The sequence below is a fragment of the Mesocricetus auratus genome, unplaced genomic scaffold (genome assembly GCF_017639785.1).
Source record: "Mesocricetus auratus isolate SY011 unplaced genomic scaffold, BCM_Maur_2.0 Super-Scaffold_6730, whole genome shotgun sequence".
NCBI classification, from domain to species: domain Eukaryota; kingdom Metazoa; phylum Chordata; class Mammalia; order Rodentia; family Cricetidae; genus Mesocricetus; species Mesocricetus auratus.
The window spans coordinates 82,247,144-82,269,021 of NW_024429184.1; positions in this window are offsets into that span (position 1 = coordinate 82,247,144).

A 21,878-nucleotide genomic window follows, 5' to 3' on the forward strand; every position below is an offset into this window, starting at 1 on the left:
CAATATCAATATTACATGAATTTGCTTCTTTCATTTGTTAAACACTTACTATATACCTAACAATATGCTGTGATAAAATATCCTGACAAAAGTAATTTAGGGGAGAAAAGGGTTATTTTGGCTCATAGTTTCAGGTTACAGTTCAAAATTTCATGGAAGTTAAGACTGAAGGGGGTTCAAACAGCTAGTCACATTCTCAGCCAAGGGCAGAGAGAAAATAAATGCATACATGTTTCTTTGTGATAAGCATCATTTCTACATTTATGTGGTTTAGGAGGACCCACTGCTTAGGGAATGGTGCCACCTACAATTGGCTGGGTCTTCCCACATCATTTAAAATTAGTAATAAAGACAATCCCTCACTAAGACCCACTTCCCAAATGATACTAGGATGTGTCAGTTTAACAATTCAGCTATCATAGTCTTTAATATTAAAATTATCCAATTTCATAGATAAAAATTACAGGAAAGGACACTGAGCCCACACAGCTGATTTGGGATCTCACACTTTCTCATGGCACTGTGTTTGCACATATTTTCACCAGGTGTGCTGAATTGACTGATTTCTTAAGGACAGATGGAGCATGGCTTGCAGCTTATGAGCTATGTAGTAACAGTGCAGACTGGTTATATGTATGTATGAGAGAATATGACCTTGTATGCATTGATATGTAAAAATAGAAACACTTAAAAAACAATATGATGAGGAGATTGTACCTATATTTATTGTAAACCCTAGGAAGTTGAGCCTTTTTTCAGACTCTTTGTAACTATAGACATAATTCTAAAAATGTGAATATGATTACACACACACACTTGATGGTGTGAGCTCATTTTCCATTCTGTCTTATCTGAAATGAATTTGTCAACTCTAGGTGCAGTATTAAAGAATTGCACATTATAATTTTGACTTTCTACAGTCACCTCAAGCAGTTTATATTTGGGGCACAGGTAGACCAGACATACCAAAAGAACAGGAGAGGCTGAGGGTATAGCCCCATGGTAGAGCACTTGTCAAGCATGCTGAAGTCCTGGGTTACATCATTAGCAGCAAAGTATTCTCATAGTCTCATTCTGCAAAAAAGCAGTTAGCAGATTTCTCATTTCTCTTTATATCAAAGGTCAGGAATCCCAGGAAGTGTACTTGCAAATTATAACAAAAGTTAGAACTTGTCAACTTCCAGCCTTTTTGTAAAAGTCAACTTCTCTAGCCTAGTCAACAGATAGGTATAGGTAACAGCCTCTGCAATCTAGGACATTTAGCCCATTGCCTTACAGTTTTCTTTTAACAGAGAATGAATCCATTTTCTGACTCAGTAGTTTCATTATGAAGGAGGTAAATTACTGTATTTGCACAGAATTTTCCAGAAATTGATTTAGTTCAGTCTTGATGTAAAATCTAGAATTCCACAAAATAAATGGCCATGTATGCCATGGAAAATTACTAAACTGATCTGGGTGGTGGTGGTGCATGCCTTTAATCCCAGCACTTGGGAGACAGAGGCAGGCAGATCTTTGTGAGTTCAAGAACAGCCTGGTCTACAAGAGCTAGTTCCAGGACAGGTTCCAAAGCTACACAGGGAAATCCTGTCTTGAAAAAAAAAATAACAAAAGAAAGAAAATTACAAGGCTGAGTTCTTCAGATGCTGAATCCAAGCTCTCGACCCTCTAGCACCCAAGCTTTCTGGAAGGGTCCTGGAGCAGATGTTAGAGGCAGTGTGCATGTGGTACTCACTAGGTCATCAAATGTGTCTGATGACCTTCCAGATACACCCTAGACTGCACTTTTCTGTTGCCTTTACAGTTTGTTGGGGCCATGTGGATGTTTCTGGTCAACAAACGATCCATCAGTTCAGAAGTGTGTGTTATTTCCCTTTAAAACACTGTCTTCTCTGAGCTCCTGAATCCTCTGCCACTGAAGAAAAGCAATGCTTTAAATAGATATTCTGATAGTCTGGTTCATTGAGTGGAGTATTACAGCAAAGTGAAGAAGAAACCAAAATTTTTAGAGGGGGGCATCTTAAACAACTAAGATTAAAACTATTAGTGTTATTGTAGAATAACCTAGGTGTGGATTAATATTACTTGTAAGAATATTACAAGAATATATAGGTCCAAGAGACATTGGTCACAATCCAAGCACTTGGGAGATGGAGGCCGAAGCATTCCAAGTGTAAGATACAGAGTTTCAGTTCCTGCCTTAAGAACAAACAAAATTCCCCAGAGTCTAAGGTGTAGGGATAGGAAGACTTTCCTTTTGTATAAAGTTTCCTTGTAAAGGTGCCCTGGCCGGCAGGGCACGACAAAAGTCGAACCCAGATAAACCTGGAATGAGGGGACTGGAGTATTGAGAAACAGACAGCAAGACAGGTTTTCTAATCAAGCTGAGGATTTTATTTTCCTTAGCTGCGTTATATAGTGTATATAGTGGTTAGGTCTGGGAAACTATGTAGGGGGCGTAATCAAAAGAGAAGGGTCGTTGCCTAGTAACCAGGCCACAGAATTTTCTTAGTCAGGGTCACTTGAAGATGGGCAGGATAGAAGGTGAAGGTAAGCAGGGTGTTGGCAAGGTAAAAGGCTTGCAGAAGGAGGGGTTAAGTCATCTAATTGTGGAATGTGTTCTGCCCAAGTTCTATTCATTAGGAAGCTGGGGAGGGGAAGAGGGTTGAATGGGTCTGAAGGAAGCTATTCTTTTAACACGATAGGCTATTCTTAAAAAAGGTTGGCAATATTTACAAGACGTCCTATATACCAATGATCATTCCTGGCATAAAGGTGATGTAATTAAAATAACAAGGCACTGCTACTGTGTTAGATTAAGTGGCAGTTAGAAGTAAAAAAAAAAGGTTTAGAAGTGGTTCCAACAATGTCTAGAAATTCTGTATTTGATAAAAGGAGTACTACAGATAACTGAGTCAACATAGTCAAGAATAGTGCTGAGAGAATTTGTTTTTAGAACCAGTTTGAATGTAACTCTCTATTTTGTACACAAAGTTGATTTCCAATTGATTAATGACCTGCATATAAAGGGCAAAAATTTTACAACTTCCTTGGGAGCTTTGATAATGATTTTTTTAAAGAAAGAAAACAATTGATGGCATAGTATTACACTAAAATTAAGAAACCAAAAACTTATCAGAGTATGGAAAGATATGCCACACACAGCACTGTCCATAGTTTGAAAAGCAACACATACCTGGAAGCAAAACTTACAACTGAAAATAAGCCAATTCATGGGGGAAAGATCATAGCTATTTCATAAATAGCTAATACCTAAGAAGAGTTGCATCATTAGTTTCCAAGGAAATGCAGATTAAATGCATATGCACCCCTAATTTAAAAAATCCATCAAAACCAAGTGAGTACAATTAGAGTGTATGTCAACGGGAAGTCCCAAGGCCTTACAGGAGATTGTGAGACAGGAGAGAACAGTTGTTCATCCTCTTACAAAGGGGGACATTTCCTTTTTCTATAACTGTTGTGGGGTTCCTGGCTGGGTTCCATGGCCACTTTAACCCCCAAAATAACACACGGAGACTCTATTAGTTACAATGCTGTTGGCCAGTGTCCAGGGCTTCTCATTGGCTAGTTTTGTCTTAAGTATTAACCCATGACTACTAATACATATTCCCACAAGGACTTATCTTTCCGAGGATGCCCTCTTGAGGCATCCTTTCCTCCTGAGAGATCACATGGCAACTCTCTACTCTTAACTACATTTCCCAGAATCCTCCTTCTCTACTACTCCTGCCTATCTTGCTTTCCCTATTGGCCAACAGTGTTTTATTCATTAACCAATAAGAGAGACATACACACAGATTTCCCCCATCATACAACAGAATAATTATGCGACTGGCTGTCATGTAGAAACTCTATATAAACATAGTTAGACACCTGTGACAATGTTCGTAGTGGCCCTGTAAGTAACAGCAAGAATCTAAGATAACAAAAATGTATACTGATAGGAATATAACTGTAGACAAACCTTATATGCATAGATTCATTAGGGAAAAACAAATGAACCTCATACTCTCAGGTGACTGAACTAATATTTGAAAAATAAGACTTGGAGAGACAAAATAAAGCATAGGGTTATACATTCAGAACCATCCCACTTTGAAAGTGCTTAGATGGGAACAATGGAGAGCATAATGAGAAGCAGGCAGGACACTGGTTGTTCAGTGACTCTTATTAGTTCTTCCTGTAACTGGTGCTGCTAGGTCAGTGGTTCTCAACCTTCCTAAAGCTGAAGCCTTTTAATTCAGTTCCTCATGTTGTGGTTACCCCAACCATACAAATATTTCAATACTACTTCATAACTGTAATTTTGCTATTGTTGTGAATTGTAATATAAATGTCTGCATTTTCTGGTGGTCTTAGGCAACCCCTGTGAAAGGGTCATTGGACTCCCAAAGGGGTTATGACCCACAGACTGAGAACCATTCTACTATATGAAGCCTGTGTTATTCAAGGACTTTTTGCTTCATGCTTTTGACTAATACCAAAGATACATAGGAGAAATAAAGTCTTACAATAAATGCTCAATGAACTTTAACAAAAGAGATCTCTTTTTCACTGGAGCTTTCTTTTAGCAACATGGAAATTCTTCTCTGTGCCTCTTGCAGCCATCTCCAGGGTCAGATGGATGCTTCTGGTGCCACTGTTCAAAAATGCCTCTGAAATTCTCACTAGTGAGTAACAGAAGAAGAAATCTTTGACGGGCATCATCTTCTTTTTTTTTAAATTTCAACTATATTATTAATAATTGTTGCCTTAAAGTTGCCATTTATATTTTTCTTTGCACATGTATCACCCCTCCAAGATATCTATCTATAAGACACTTCTTTGTCAGTGTGAGACAACTTTCCCATGCTTAAACTTTCAGGCAATTTTCTAATGATAATGCAGGAAATTTCCCCCAAACCCCAGCAATAATTACATTAGCAACCTTTGTGTTGGGCTGGAACCCAGGTTTTTGTACATGCTGGACAAGTGTTCTACCATTAAGCCCCAGACCTACTTGCTAAAATTTACATAGCATTTATTTATACCAGGTTTTTGTCTGTTTTTCTCCCTCCAGTTCTCACAAAGCCCTATGATAGTGTGTTCATATAGATACAGATAAGTGCACTGAGGCCCAGGGAAGCTAAAAGTCAAGACTGAGTTCATGAGCACTTGAGCTGAAATTCAAGCTGAGCACTCTGCTGTGAGATTTTTGCCCTCCTGCCCACCACACCTCCATGTTTCTGTAATGCTGTATCATCAGATCTCTGCCTGACACAATAAATCTGTTGGTTATAATACAGGTTTCCTTGCTGTGTAGCTTCCAGCATAGCTTTGTGGTGCCCATATGGGTAGCAGGCATGCCTCTGAGGTTAGGATTGCTGCCAGGAGTTGGTTCCAAGTTGTTCTGTCTGCTCCTAGAGTCAAGTTCAAGTAGTCAATCCTGCTAGACTACTTTGACGGTTCCACTAGAGAATTGTTTATTTCTAACCAATTTTTAATTTAATTTCAACACATGTAATATATAATACTTGGTATAAAATTCCAAATGTGTAATAAATACTACATTGAGTAACATCTCTCTCCTGCATCCTCCACACAGTCCCACACAGGATGAATTCACTATGCCATCAAACTTAGCAATTTCTTTTTTTTTAATGGCTTTTGGACATCCTTACTGGTTTTTTTTCCTGTTTTCCTTTTTTAATTTAAATTAGAAACAAACTTGCTTGACATGTCAACCCCAACTCCCTCTCGCTCTGCTCTTCCCCCACCAATCCCCCCAGCCCTCCACCCCATTGCCCCTCTGCTCCCCAGAGAGAATGAGGCATTCCATGGGGGATCTTCAGAGTCTGTCATATCATCCAGGGCAGAGCCTAGGCCCTCTCCCATGTGTCCAGGCTGAGAGAGTGTCCCTCCATGTGGAATGGGCTCCCAAAGTTCATTTGTACACCAGGGATAAATACTGATCTACTATCCAAGGCCCCATAGATTACCGAGGCCTCCTCACTGACACCCACATTCAGGGGTCTGGATAAGTCCTATGCTGGCCTCTCAGTCACCAGTCTGGGGTCCATGAGCTCCCCCTTGTTCAGGTCAGTTGCCTCTGTGGGTTTCACCAGCTGGGTCCTTTGCTCATCACTCCTCCCTCTTTGCAATTTGGTTCCCCGTCCCATTCCCCTTCTCCAGGGTACCATGCATGTTTCTCTTAGTGTCCTCCCTGTTTCCAAGACTCTCTGGCAGTGGGATTGTAGACTGGCAATCCCCTGACCCATGTCTAAAATCCATATATGAGTGAGTACATACCATGATTGTCTTTTTTGTGACTGGGTTACCTCACTCAGGATGTTTTTTCTAGTGCCATCCATTTGCCTGTGAATTTCAAGATTCCATTGTTTTTTTTTTCCACTGAGTAGTACTCCATTGTGTAAATGTACCACATTTTCTCTATCCATTCTTTGGTTGATGGGCATCTGGGTTGCTTCTGGGTTCTGGCTATTACAAATAATGCTGCTATGAACAGAGCTAAACAGATGTCCTTATTGTATGAATGTGCATCCTTTGGTATATGCCTAAAAGTGGAATTGCTGGGTCTTGTGGAAGACTGATTTCCATTTTCCTGAGGAATCTCCAAACTGATCTCCAAAGTGGCTGTACAAGTTGCCACTCCCACCAACAGTGGAGGAGTGTTCCCCTTTCTCCACATCATTTCCAATCCCAGCACAATTCTCCACAGACCTTAAAAGAACAATAATCAACTTTATATGGAAAAGCAAAAGACCCAGGATAGCCAAAACAACCCTGTACAAAGAAACTTCCCGAGGTATCACCATCCCTGACTTCAAGCTCTACTATAGAGCTATAGTAATGAAAACAGCTTTGTATTGGCTCAAAAATAGACGGGTAGACCAATAGAATCGAACTGAAGACCCTGATTTATCACACACTTATGAATACTTGATCTTTGACAAAGAAGCTAAAACTATACAATGGAAAAAAGAAAGTGTCTTCACCAAATGGTGCTCGCATAACTGGATGCCGGCATGTAGACGACTACAGATAAATCCATGTCTATCGCTATGCACAAAACTTAAGTCCAAATGGGTCAAAGACCTCAACATATATCCAGCCACACTGAACCTCTTAGAAGAGAAAGTGGGAGGTACCCTTGAATGAATTGGTATAGGAGACCACTTCCTGAACATAACACCAGTAGCACAAACACTGAGATCGACAATTAATAAATGGGACCTTCTGAAACTGAGAAGCTTCTGTAAGGCAAAGGACACAGTCAACAAACAAAATGGCAGCCCATCGAATGGGAAAAGATGTTCATCAACCCCACATCAGACAGAGGGATTATCTCTCTCCACAATTTACACAAGAACCTAGTCTCCAAAACACCAAATAATCCAATTAAAAAGCAGAGTACAGAACTAAATAGAGAATTCTCAATAGAGGAGTCTAAAATGGCTGATAGACACTTAAGAAAGTGCTCAACATCCTTAGCCATCAAGGAAATGCAAATCAAAACAACTCTGAGATACCATCTCACTCCTGTCAGAATGGCTAAAATCAAACACACAAAACCTAGCAGTTTCTTGAAGCCTGCAAAGAGAATATTTTATAGACAAGCAAGTATGTATATTTTAAAATGCTTTGGAAATTAAACACTTTGCACTTAACTTCATGATATGTGCTATGTTGAACACTTTTCAATTAATCTTCTCCACAGTTGGATGATCCTGGTTTTACTATTATCCATATTTTGCTGATGAGGAAACAGATGTGTAGAATCCTATGACATATAGAGAACAGCTGATATTTAGTTCTATGCAGTCTGGCTCTTGTGAATCCTTTCAGGGCTCCAGAAATGAACCTGACTGTAGACACAAAGGAATGAAGAAACAGCAAATACACACAGACACATTGACAGAAGGCCAGAGTTAGGTGGACTGGGCCCTTGATGGAGAACCCCAGAAGCTGGGAATCTCAGCACTTTATTATAGACAGTTGACCAGAGAGGCAGGATTATGGTATACAGCTCAATCAAGGAGACTGTGGTGGTTTGATAGACAGTGGCCCCCAAAGGGAGTGGCACTATTAGGAGGTGTGACCTTGGTGAAGATTGTGTGTCACTGTGGGGTAGCCTTTGAGATCTCTTTTTCTCAAGCTTCACTTAGTGTGACAGTCAACTTCCTGTCACTTTCTGGCCAAGATGTAGCACTCTCAGCTCCAACACCATGCCTGCTTCCATGCTGCCATGCTTCCCATCATGATGACAGTAGACAGAACCTCTGAAACTGTAAGTGAGCCACCCCAATTAAATGTTTTCCTTGTCAGAGTTTCTGTGGTTCCACTTCTTGCTAACTGAAATGCATCAACCAAAGTGTGAGTTTTGTGCATAAAAGACAGAGAACTAGGTTTTCTGCATAAAAGATAGAGTGATGGGGCTGGGGCTGCATGACTTGGGAACGTCCCTATGCAGCTGCCAGCTGGCAATAAAAGACTTTCTATTTGCCCTTATGAGTGTCCATGTGGCAGACTCCTGTGGGCTTACTTCCCAATAATACAACACAGTATTTTGGTCCTTTGTTTTGAGACAAGACCCTGCTAGGGAGCCCAGGCTAGCCTCTAACTGTAATCTACCACTGTGAGTGGCTAGTATGTATTATAGTCATCTTTTGTGTGTGTGTACATCTATATGCTTCTGTACATCTATATAGGTGTATTCGTGGGTCCCTGTATGTATAAGCACACGTGTATAGAGATAAATGTGCACATGTATGTACATTTAGGTGGAAGTCAAAGGTTAAATTCTGCTATTGTTTTTCAGGATGGCCACCCACCTTGTTGTTTTCTGTTTTTGTTTTTGTTTTTGTTTTGTTTTTTGACAAGATCTCTTATTGGGACCTGGGGCTCACCAAGGAGGTTAGCCAGGCTATCCAGTGATCCCCAGAGGTTCTCCTGTTTGTGCCTCTCCAATGCTAGGGTTACAAGTGTGTGCTTTTATATCTTACTTTTTATATGGCTTCTGAGGATTGAACTTGGGTTTTCATGCTTGTGTGGCATTAAACTCTTTCCCCTGTCCTAATATGATTTTTGATAAACATAGGTAGTGCAATCATTTTCCTATTTTCCTACTTACAATTTTTCTAGGTTGCAGATATGGTTTAACTACTGCTATAGATTTCACTAGACTTAAAGAAAACAGGAGAGAAGATTGTTTTCACTTAATGATGGAACTATAAAGACCAACCCTATTTCATTATCATTTGTCATAAATTGAAGAGGTTGATGAATGGTAACAAATTAATTACTATAAAATGGCAAACAAAAGAGCTTTAGGCAGGTGAGTGAGTACTCTTTAAAAATATGTATATGCGTATTCTGCTATATCAACTGTATTTCTCACTAATTTATTTGTGAAAAGAATATACTTTTGTGATTTTTTGCTAATTAAGTACAAATATTAATAATTCTCTCATATGTCTGTGCTTATCATAAAACTTTAAGAACCCCTTATTTATTGTAAGTTCCAGAAGAGGGGATAATTCTTAAGGTATTGAAATTGAATTAATATATGTCCATTTTAATATATGTATCACAACAATTAGGTAGCTGCTTATCACATTAGCTTTATTCTGCCACCTGAGTACATAAAGGATATTCATGAATTTACTTATTTGAAAGTGTTAACATCACATTTTAAAACTTTTCTTTCTATGTCCCCTTGAGTAAACTGGTGATTAAGACAGATTCATTTACAACATCACTGTGAAGTTCATTCATCGTCACATGTGTTATTAATTTTAACCCTTGTAAAGGAAAACAACATTATTGCCAGAGGAACATCTGTGGATTTGAGATCTTAAAGAGCTCAAGCAACTTATCCAAAGGAATGTAGACCATGTCAGGGACAGGGTTCATTTCTTTCCGCCCCACTGGCCCAGATGTTTCTATGTCCCATTCTACCTTCAGTAGCTCTGGATATCCATCTTTAAAATTCTATTTGTTGAAAGCCTCTTCAGAAAAACAAAACAAAACAAAACAACAACAACAACAAAAACTAACAACAACTTGGTGCCTGTATTCCTATTTCAAGGCTAAAGGGTTAAAATGACTTTTGTCAATTACAAAACTAGCTGCTTGGCCTTGAGACTTGTATGTCCTGGGGATACAGTTGCTAATGCTTCTCCAGTTTGGTCTCCTTGCTGTCTTGGGAGGAAGATCCTGTTCGAGCAGCAGTGAAGGTGGTTGAACATCAGTGGGCAGCCTGGACAGTCAGGTTCTCAGTGGGAGTCCAGCTTCCCTTCTGAGCCCACCGCTCAGCATCATTCCTCCTTACTGTTTGATCACTACCCTACGACCACAGCTTTTGTTCACTGACTCATTTTCTCTTGCTTGAACTATTGCCAGTTTCTCCACGGACTTTTCTGCTTCTGACCTTTCTTTTATATGGGCTCAAAGACTGATCTTTCTCATGATCAGGACTCATCATACTATTCCTTTGATTGAACTCCTCCTGTGACTCACCACTGCCTTCAGGATAATGCCTGAGCTCTTTGCAGGGCCGCATACAGAATTCTCTACCACATGCAGCTGATCTTAATCCTCTTGCCACACGCAGCATGTCCTCCAGACACATCTGAAATATTGCAGCTTTCTGAACAGGTTACGTTGATTAACATCCCCATGTCTTCCTTCATATCTGGTCTTTTCATCTCCCTGGAGTCTTCTTCCTGGAATCCCCCCAGAGTGATCACTGTCTGAACATCTTTTTCCCAGCTGTCTGACTAGCATTCATCATCTCCTGTAGGAATTCTGGTCCACTATGATAATGGAATTCTAGCAATGCTGTCTTCAGGACCCATTTTATTGATTATAGGATTGGGTGTGTGATTCATATATGGATAAGTGGCAGAACTTCTTTGAACATGATTGGTCCAGCAGTGGACATGTACTCTAAGCCATGCCAAAAGGACATAGCTGAGATTTTCATGTTCGAACTAGAGACTTTTCTCTAGAATCATTAAGTGTACAAATGTCACCCCGGAAGTCTTTTTACCTGTCTTCTGACACATGAGGGTTAAAGAATGTTTGCATCAGAATGAAATAGCAATGAGATATAGAAAGAAAGGACTGAGGGCACAGGGAAGTAGCTGTCCCTCTGGCAGCATCAGGTAAACAGGCCAGCTTCCCGGCCTGTGTTCCAGAGCCTGCAGATCGCCTGGGAACTGCACAGAGCTCCCAGTCCCGGTGGGAGCCAAGCACCCCAGACTCCAGATCTTCTCTCCCACCAAAGAGACCAGGAAACTACAGGAGCCAGGGAGACCAGGGGAGTAGCTGTTCCGGATCAGGTACAACAGGACCCAGCATAGGGTCCAGGGGACCAGGTAGGAGGCTAAGCGCCCCAGATTCCTGTTCTTCTTCTCTACCCACGGACCAGCATTTGGACAAGGTATAGAAGAACCACCAGATTACTGGACTTACTAGCACCCACCAAAAGGGAACTCTGGTCCCCAGACCAGGAAGGGGCTCTTTCTGCACCCACTAGAAGAAGAGATGGGAAAGAGACAATACAAAAACACAGTCAGCAACATAAAAACAAATATGACACCGCCAGATCCTAGAGACTCCACACCAGCAAGACCCCAATATTCCAACGCGAAGGAAGCAGAAGAGAACGACCTTAAAAGCACTTTCATGAAAATGATAGAGGCCCTAAAAGAGGATATTGGAAAATCCCTCAAAGAAATGGAAGAAAAAACAAACCAAAAAATGCAAGAAATGGAAGAAAAAACAAACCAAAAAATGCAAGAATTGGAAGAAAAAACAAACCAAAAAAGGCACGAAATGGAAGAAGAAATGAAGCAAAAAATGCAAGAAATGGAAGAAAAAGCAAAGCAAAAAATACAAGAATTAGAAGAAGAAACATACCAAAAAAGGCAGGAAATGGAAGAAGAAACAAAGCAAAAAATGCAAGAAATGGTAGAAAAAACAAAGCAAAAAATGAAAAAAATGGAGGAAGAAACAAACCAAAAAAGGCAGGAAATGGAAGAAGAAACAAAGCACAAAATCCAAGAAATGGAACAAAAAGCAAACCAAAAAATGCAAGAAATGGAAGAAAGAACAAACCAAAAAATTCATAAAAGGCAACAAACGGACGAACAGATAAACAGAAAATTGCAAGAAGCAATGCAAACGCTGCAAGGGTTGAAAACTGAAATAGAGACACTAAAAAAACACAATCTGAAGAAAGGCAGAAAATAGAAAAGCTGGACAAACAGTCAGGCACTACCAATACAAGCATTACCAACAGAATAGAAGAGATGGAAGAGAGAATCTCAAGTGTTGAAGATACATTAGGAGAAATGGATTTATCAACCAAAGAAAACCTTAAATCCAACAAATCCTTAACACAAAACATCCAGGAATTATGGGACACCATGAAAAGACCAAACCTAAGAATAATAGGTATAGAAGAAGGAGAAGAAATCCACCTCAAAGGGGCAGAAGGCATATTCAACAAAATCATAGAAGAAAACTTCCCCAACCTTAAGAAAGACATGCCAATGAAGGTACAAGAAGCCTACAGAACACCAAATGGAGTGGACCACAAAAAAAATCCCTCGCCACATAATAATCAAGACCCCAAACATACAGAATAAAGAAAGAATATTAAGAGCAGCTAAGGAAAAAGGTCAAGTAACATATAAAGGCAGACCTATCAGAATTACACCTGATTTCTCCATGGAAACTCTGAAAGCCAGAAGGTCCTGGATAGATATTCTACCTACACTAAGAGACCATGGATGCCAGCCCAGACTACTATACCCGGCAAAGCTCTCAATCACTATAGACGGAGAAAACAAGATATTCCATGACAAAACTAGATTCAACCAATATGTGTCCACTAACCCAGCCCTACAGAAAATTTTGGAAGGAAAACTCCAACCCAAGGAAGCTAACTACAACCAGAAAAACATAAGCATTAGAGAATCCCTCTCTACCAACAGCCAAAAGAACAAAGGGGTGAAATTCCACCCATAATTCCACCAACAACAACCATCGCAAATCGAAGAAGGATGAGCAATCAATGGTCATTAATATCCCTCAACATTAACGGCCTTAACTCACCCATAAAAAGACGCAGACTAGCAGAATGGATTCGAAGACAGAACCCTTCCTTCTGCTACATACAAGAAACACACCTCACCCTCAAAGACAGACATTACTTGAGAGTTAAAGGTTGGGAAAAAATTTTTCAATCAAATGGACCCAAGAAACAAGCAGGGGTAGCAATCCTAATATCTAACAAACTAGACTTTAAAATAAAATCAATCAAAAGAGATGAAGGAGGTCATTACATACTCATCACAGGTGAAACCCACCAAGATGAAGTGTCTATCCTGAACATCTATGCCCCCAATACAAAGGCATCCACATCCGTTAAAGAAACATTATTAGAACTTAAATCTCATCTAAAGCCCCACACAGTTATAGTGGGAGATTTCAACACACCACTCTCACCACTAGACAAGAATACCAGACAGAAACTCAACAAAGAAGCAAAGGGTCTAATAGAAGTAATGACCCAACTGGGATTAACAGATATCTATAGAACATTTCATCCACATAAAAAAGAATATACCTTCTTCTCACCACCACATGGAACCTTCTCAAAAATCGACCACATACTTGGCAACATATCAAACCTCAGCAGCTACAAAAAAATTGGAATAACTCCATGCATCTTATCAGACCACCATGCCTTAAAATTAGAATTCAACAACAACACAAATTGCAGAAAGCCTACAAACTCATGGAAATTGAATAATGCTCAACTGCACCATCCCTGGGTCAAAGAGGAAATAAAAAAAGAAATTAAAGACTTCCTCGAATTCAATGAGAATGAAGACACAACATACCCAAACCTATGGGACACTTTGAAAGCAGTGCTACGGGGAAGTTCATAGCACTAAGTGCTCACATGAAGAAACAGGAAAACAGTTATACCAGAGAATTAACATCACAGCTAAAATCTCTAGAACACAAAGAAGCAAACTCCCCAGGAGGAGTAGACGCCAGGAAATAATCAAATTGAGGGCTGAAATCAACAAAGTAGAAACCAGGAAAACAATACAAAGAATCAATGCAACGAAGAGTTGGTTCTTTGAGAAAATCAACAAGATAGACAAACCTTTGTCCAAACTTACCAAACAGCAGAGAGTGAACACGCAAATTAACAAAATCAGAAATGAAAAGGGGGACATAACAACAGACTCTGAGGAAATCCAGAGAATCATTAGGTCATACTTTGAAAACCTGTACTCCACAAAATTCGAAAATTTAAAGGAAATGGATGACTTCCTGGACAGCTATCATTTGCCAAAACTAAATCAAGAACAGATAAGCAATTTAAATAGACCTATAACCCCTATGGAAATAGAAGCTGTCATCAAAAGTCTCCCAACCAAAAAAAGTCCAGGTCCAGATGGCCTCAGTGCAGAATTCTACCACAAATTCAAAGAACAGCTTATACCAATTCTTCTCAAAGTGTTCCACACAATAGAAGCAGAAGGGTCTTTGCCAAACTCTTTTTATGAGGCTTCAATAACCTTGATCCCCAAGCCACACAAAGATACAACCAAGAAAGAGAACTTCAGACCAATATCCCTCATGAACATTGATGCAAAAATACTCAATAAAATACTGGCAAATCGGTTCCAAGAACACATCAAAACAATCATTCACCACGATCAAGTAGGTTTCATCCCAGGGATGCAGGGATGGTTCAACATACGAAAATCCATCAACGTAATCCACCATATAAACAAGCTGAAAAACAAAAATCACATGATCATCTCACTAGATGCTGAAAAAGCCTTTGACAAAATCCAACACCCCTTCATGATAAAGGTCTTGGAGAGATCTGGGATAACAGGGACATACTTAAACATAATAAAAGCCATATACAGTAAACCAACAGCCAACATCAAACTAAATGGACAGAAACTCAACGCAATTCCTCTAAAATCAGGAACAAAACAAGGCTGTCCACTCTCTCCATACCTTTTCAACATGGTACTTGAAGTTCTAGCTATTGCCATACGACAACAAAGGGGGATCAAGGGGATACAAATTGGGAAGGAAGAAGTCAAACTTTCACTGTTTGCAGACGATATGATAGTTTACATCAATGACCCAAAGAACTCTACCAGGGAACTCTTACAGCTGATTAACACCTTCAGCAAAGTGGCAGGTTACAAGATCAACTCAAGAAAGTCAGTAGCCCTACTATATACAGATGATAAAAGGGCTGAAAGAGAAATCAGAGAAACATCACCCTTTACAATTGCCACAAACAACATAAAATACCTTGGGGTAACGCTAACCAAACAAGTGAAAGACCTGTATCGTAAGAACTTTGAATCTTTAAAGAAAGAAATTAAAGAAGCCCTCAGAAAATGGAAAGATCTCCCATGCTCTTGGATAGGTAGGATCAATGTAGTAAAAATGGCAATCCTGCCAAAAGCAATCTACAGATTCAATGCTATCCCCATTAAAATCCCAGCACAATTCTTCACAGACCTTGAAAGAACAATAATCAATTTTGTATGGAAAAACAAAAGACCCAGGATAGCCAAAACAACCCTGTTCAACAAGGCAACGTCCGGAGGCATCACTATCCCTGACCTCAAGCTCTATTATAGAGCTATAGTCCTGAAAACAGCTTGGTATTGGCACAAAAATAGACAGGTAGACCAATGGAATCGAATTGAAAATCCGGGTATTAACCCACACACGTACGAACATCTGATCTTTGACAAAGAAGCTAAAAATATACAATGGAATAAAGAAAGCATCTTCAACAAATGGTGCTGGCATAATTGGAGACTGGCATGTAGAAGAATGCGGATCGATCCATGTTTATCGCCATGCACAAAACTTAAGTCCAAATGGATCAAAGACCTCAACAGAAATCCAGCCACACTGAACCTCTTAGAAGAGAAAGTGGGTGGTACCCTTGAACGAATTGGTACAGGAGACAGCTTCCTGAACATAACACCAGTAGCACAGACAGTGAGATCAACAATTAATAAATGGGACCTACTGAAACTGAGAAGCTTCTGTAAGGCAAAGGACACAGTCAGCAAGACAAAAAGGCAACCCACAGAATGGGAAAAAATATTCACTAATCCCACATCTGACAGAGGGTTGATCTCCAAAATTTACAAAGAACTCAAGAAGCAAGTCTCCAAAACAGCAAAGGACCCAATTAAGAAGTGGGCTGCAGAACTAAATAGAGAGTTTTCAATAGAGGAGTCTAAAATGGCTGAGAGGCACTTGAGAAAGTGCTCAACATCCTTAGCCATCCGGGAAATGCAAATCAAAGCAACTCTGAGATACCATCTCACTCCTGTCAGAATGGCTAAAATCAAAAACACCAATGACAATTTATGCTGGAGAGGATGCGGTGAAAGGGGGACACTCCTCCATTGCTGGTGGGAGTGCCAACTGGTTCAGCCACTTTGGAAAGCAGTATGGAGATTCCTCAGAAAAATGGGAATAAACCTACCACAAGACCCAGCAACTGCACTCTTAGGCATATATCCAAAAGATGCCCATTCATATAACAAAGATGTCTGTTCCACTATGTTCATAGCAGCTTTATTTGTAATAGCCAGAACTTGGAAGCAACCTAGATGTCCCTCACCCGAAGAGTGGATAGAGAAAATGTGGTACATCTACACAATGGAGTACTATTCAGCAGAAAAAAATAATGGAATCATGAGATTCGCAGGCAAATGGATGACACTAGAAGAAACCATCCTGAGTGAGGTAACCCAGTCACAAAAGAGAAACATGGCATGTACTCTCTCATATATGGATTTTAGTCATAGATCTGGGGAGTGCCAGCCTACAATCCTATGGCCAGAGAGTCTGGGAAACAGAAACTTCATTTAGTGGCTGGTTAAGTACTGAGCTGAACTCAAGAAAGCCAGTATCAGAGAGGGAGGACTGATGATCAAAGGGATTAAGACTGGGCTGGTTGAACCCCCAGAAACAGCTGACCAGACAAAGGTTAACTCTTGAATCCCAGGCATCAGCCTGGGAATCCAGCATGGGACTGATCAAGACCCCCCGAATCTGGGTGTCAGTGAGGAGGCCTAGGTAATCTATTGAGCCTTGGACAGCAGATCAGTACCCATCCCAAATATACACACGGTCTCTGGACTCCCATAGAACAATGTGAGATGCACTCTCACCCTGAACTCTTGGGGAAGGGTCTAGGCCCTGCCCTATATGAAATGACAGACTATGGACACCCCCATGGAGGGCCTCACCCTCCCTGGGGGAATGAGGGGATAACGGGGGGGGTGGGGGGAGGGCACGGGAGGAGGGGAGGGAAAGGGAGAGGGACCTCGTACTGACTTGTGAAGCAACCTTGTTTCTTATCTAAATTTAAAATGGAAAATAAAAAAAATATTAATAAAAAGAAAAAAAAAGAAAGGACTGAGATATCTCATCTGACTCTTACTCTTTATTATCTGGTAGAAACTGGTAAAAATGAATTATGTTTCCTGAGTTCAGTAATTTTTATTTATTAAATGCAGAAAGTAAAAGAAGTTCTATTTCACAGAATTCTCATGAGGAGTTTGAAACGGTGCAAATGAAGTGCTTAACTCAGTGTTTAGTGGAGAGCATGCACTCAAACGTGTCATTAGGGATGGTGCCTGTTGCTGAGGTCATGTAAGATCATTTCCCTTCCCACTCCCAAGGAGCCTGGGCTTTTAGGCCTATTTATCATTGATTGTGGGTTAAGTTTTGGACTGTTTCCCTTTCTCCACAATGTTTCCCTCACCTTATCTTCGTTTTTCTTTTGCTTGACATTTCAATAACTTGGTCTCAGCAAATATACCTAAGAATATTTTTATTTAATGGCTGTGATAGTAAAGTCTATAATATACTATAGTGCATGAGGAGATGAACCAGTAAAGATACTTCTCTCCATTACTGTAAATCTAATCTACTGTAACACAAAATAATTTTGATGGTCTCTTGCTCTAGATTACTAAGTAGGTACATTGTAGTGAGGATATATGTAATAAGGACATACTACACACAGTTCTGCTGACTCTGCAGAACTGCTCCAAGAAGTTGCTGTATCTTTCTTTTATTAATAGACTAATTTCATATTTTTATGGGAACATTGACAAGCATTCCTTCTTGTGATGTTCTTAAGATGTGGATGAATTGTATTTTAAACTGAAGAACCAATAATTTCATCATTTCTTTCTTGGTGTCCTTGATGTAGGTCCTTAAATATGACATCAGCATCTATCTCTTTCCCTATACTTGCCTGAAATTTTAACAAGACCCCTGCCCCTGCAATCCACAGGGTAGGTGCTGGGTAGAGTGACATTACTAACCTCTGCTGTTTTCCTGTTCTACCTGCTCTGGGAAACAAACCATTAGAAGAAGAACTGTGTGGTGGCAAGGGAATAGCACTCCCTAGACTGGGAGTGGGGCTGAATCTTAATCTCATGTTACAGTGTGAATGTGAAATATTCCCCCATAAGCTCATATGCTTGCTAGGATTTTTTATAAGCCTTGAGGTGATGATACATTTCTGATAGAATGTAGAGAGTAAAGAATGAATAATTATATGTCCATGTTTTAGGAAGAGTAAAAAAAAAAAAAAAACAGTCACCGAGAGCAGATGCTGGTACTGGTAGAGTGAATAGGTGAATCTGGCCTGTCAGTGTAGAGGGTTAGTCAAGTAAATATCAAAAACCTTAGTCCAAAGTGAAAGCAGCTCCCTTCTTCAGACCTTAAGATTCCTGGTGGCCACGCTTTCACTAAAACAGATGATGTGAGCCTGATGGGTAAGATTTCATGAGTTTGAAATGAGGGGAATTTGAGAAAGTAGGTAGGCAATGAAAAGGAACCTGAAACCCACACACCTTCTCAGGAACAGGAAGCCTGAAAGGCATTGGACACCTTACTGCCTGTTGAATGTGGATGGTAAAGGCTATGCTTGGCTCCAAATTGATATTATTTTGTTGCTACCAAATTATTTGGAATTATTACCAAAAGCTCCTGAGAATGAAAACATGTTGTATAAAGTCACCAATGTGTTCTGCATTGCTTTATGCAAAGTATTTTTTTCTTTTTTAAACCTCATAACCACCTCTGATTCCAGTTCCAGGAGTAATGGCTGCCCTCTGATGGCCTCTGATGGCAACTACAGATACACACCACACACGCACACACACACACACACACACACACACACACACACACACACACACACACACACACACGAGGGGGGATAAAAAATAAAAAGTTTTTAAAAATCCCTTAATTGTAACATGAGTTTTCTCTGGCCTGGCTAGGTCCCACTGCCCCAAAGAAACATGTAGACACTGTATTAGTTATAAGCTGTTGGCTGGTACCTTGGGCTTCTTACTCTTAACCAATTACTACTAATCTATGTATTTCCTGTGGCCTTATCTTACCGGAGAAAAGGTCTTACCAGAGAAAAGGTCTGGGCCTCTTATTACCTTAAGGTCTACATTGCTTCTGCTCAGTGTCTCTGCAGAGAAGAGAAGAGAGGAGATGAGAACTATTTCCTGCTTGTCCCTGCTTATATATTGATTCTGCCCTGCTATGTCACTTCCTGCCAGGATCACATGGCAACTTCTCTTTACTACATTTCCCAGATTACTCCTCAACTCCTAGTCCCACCTGTCTTGCTTCCCTATTGCCCAACAGTGCTTTATTCATCAACCAAAAAGACAAACATATACATAGAAGAACATTCCCCATCACTTAATTAATAACCTGATATTACAGCTGGAAAGTCCAATATTGACATCATCGACAGTTTACTGATAAGTACTTGAGTGAGCAATTAAGGAAAGATGTAGCAGAATGGTCCCTGCCTGGTTTCCTGGTCCAGTATCTTTAATGGTGTAGAAGGTAAGCTGTGATTGTCAGATGACTTGGCAGAGGCTGAAGAATCCACTTCCACACACATTTATGTGGCTTTTAGCAGGAACCAATTCCTAGCTTTCTGTAGGAGCCTTCAGTTTCTTACTATGTAGGACATCCAAAGTTTTACTGAATGGTCCTATGGTAAGATACCTCCAGACTGAATGTAGAAAGGTTGGTGGTTATCAAGATCTGAAGACCAAGGTCACAGCATTAATAAATAAATAAATTAATTAATGCACTCATTCATTGTTTTGTGACCATATATGTTGTATGTGTGCTGGCCTGTGTGTGGATGTGTGTCCATGTCATATGTCTTTCTCTATTGTATTCTGCCTTATTTTTGACACTAGCTCTCTTATTGAACCTGGAACTTACTATTTTGGCTAAAGCATCCAGCTAATGAGATCTTGGGATATGCATCTCTTTTCCCTGACCCTGTGGTTAGAAATAATGAGTTCATGCAATTTTACTAAGGAGCTAGCGTGATAATGGATAAGAATGGTCTTTGTAAAGTAGAAAACATATTGAATTTAAGATATGATGTCAAGATTCTGGAGTTGATAACAAAGAGTCAAAGAAAGTGAAGAGTTCAAATACAGAAACACACAGACACACACACACACACTCGCACACACACGCACAAGACCAAAAAAAATAAAAAACAATAACAACATAAACTACTTTGTATTTGGCAGACTGAAACCATGTGGAATTTATGGTTCAAATGTTTAGCTGATTTATTTATTTTCATAACAAACACTTTGTTTCTAAAGAAAATAAGTTGAGAAATTGCCTTATTTCAAAGTTTGACAAGATTGAGGGAATACATTTACTCACACTGCAAAATTTGTTAGTCAATTGTCCACAAATTAAACAATGTGAATTTGATTCACTGTGATGATGTAGAACTTGGACTGTATGGGAAGTTGAGACACTGAACAGTGTGAGAGAGTGAAATCTTGTCCTACCCTGAGCTCACTTATGCTTGTGTAGGTCCATGTCTGGTCTTAGCCATCTCAGGCAATCATGTTCTTGAGCATAGACTGGCTGCATCATCTCTCATGTAGGACCTACCCCTGTGTTGCCACATAGATATGGTTGACAGTGAAAATGACAACCAGATTCTGAGGTTGTGTGTTGACCCATCTGGAACCCCTAGATCCCCAACAACCACCTACAACCATGATATATTTTCTAGTACTCACACTTCCACTTATTTCTATGGCCTCTATATTCTTTATATCCCCACAATCATACTTCTCAGTTGTTCTCTATAATACTAGAATCATATGATCATATTTCTTTTACACTGAAGAGAGGGATATACTTAATGCTTGAGCAAAACGGGTGAAATTCAAATCATATTCAAGGAACATCCAGGATTCCTGGGGCTGTGTGAGAAAAGTCCCATGCTTTCACTCACATCTCCATAAGTTCCTTGGTTTCTTTTTCTGCAGATTGGAGTATCATGGGTATAATTCATGTCTCCTTAAATCCATGTGCTGATGCTTTAACCTTGTGATGTGACTGTATTTAGAGGTAAAACCTTCATAGATTAAGTTAGAAGCCTTTACAAATCAACTCAAAATAAACTCAAACTAAAAATGACAGGTAGCCTTATAAGAAGCATAATCAGATATTAGGATATTAAGACTGTCCCTATAAGAAAGAATGATCACATGAAAGGTGGCAAGATAGCTGCCATCTGTAAGTCAAGCTGGTAACATTACATACTGGACAGCCTCCCAAACTGTCAAGTTTTCCTATAGCAATCCTCTAATGACAAGGAGCACGAGGCCAGGACAGAAATTAAGTTTCCCAGAGGCATCATGAAATAGATCAAGATAAGAGACCAGAATTTACATTTCAAA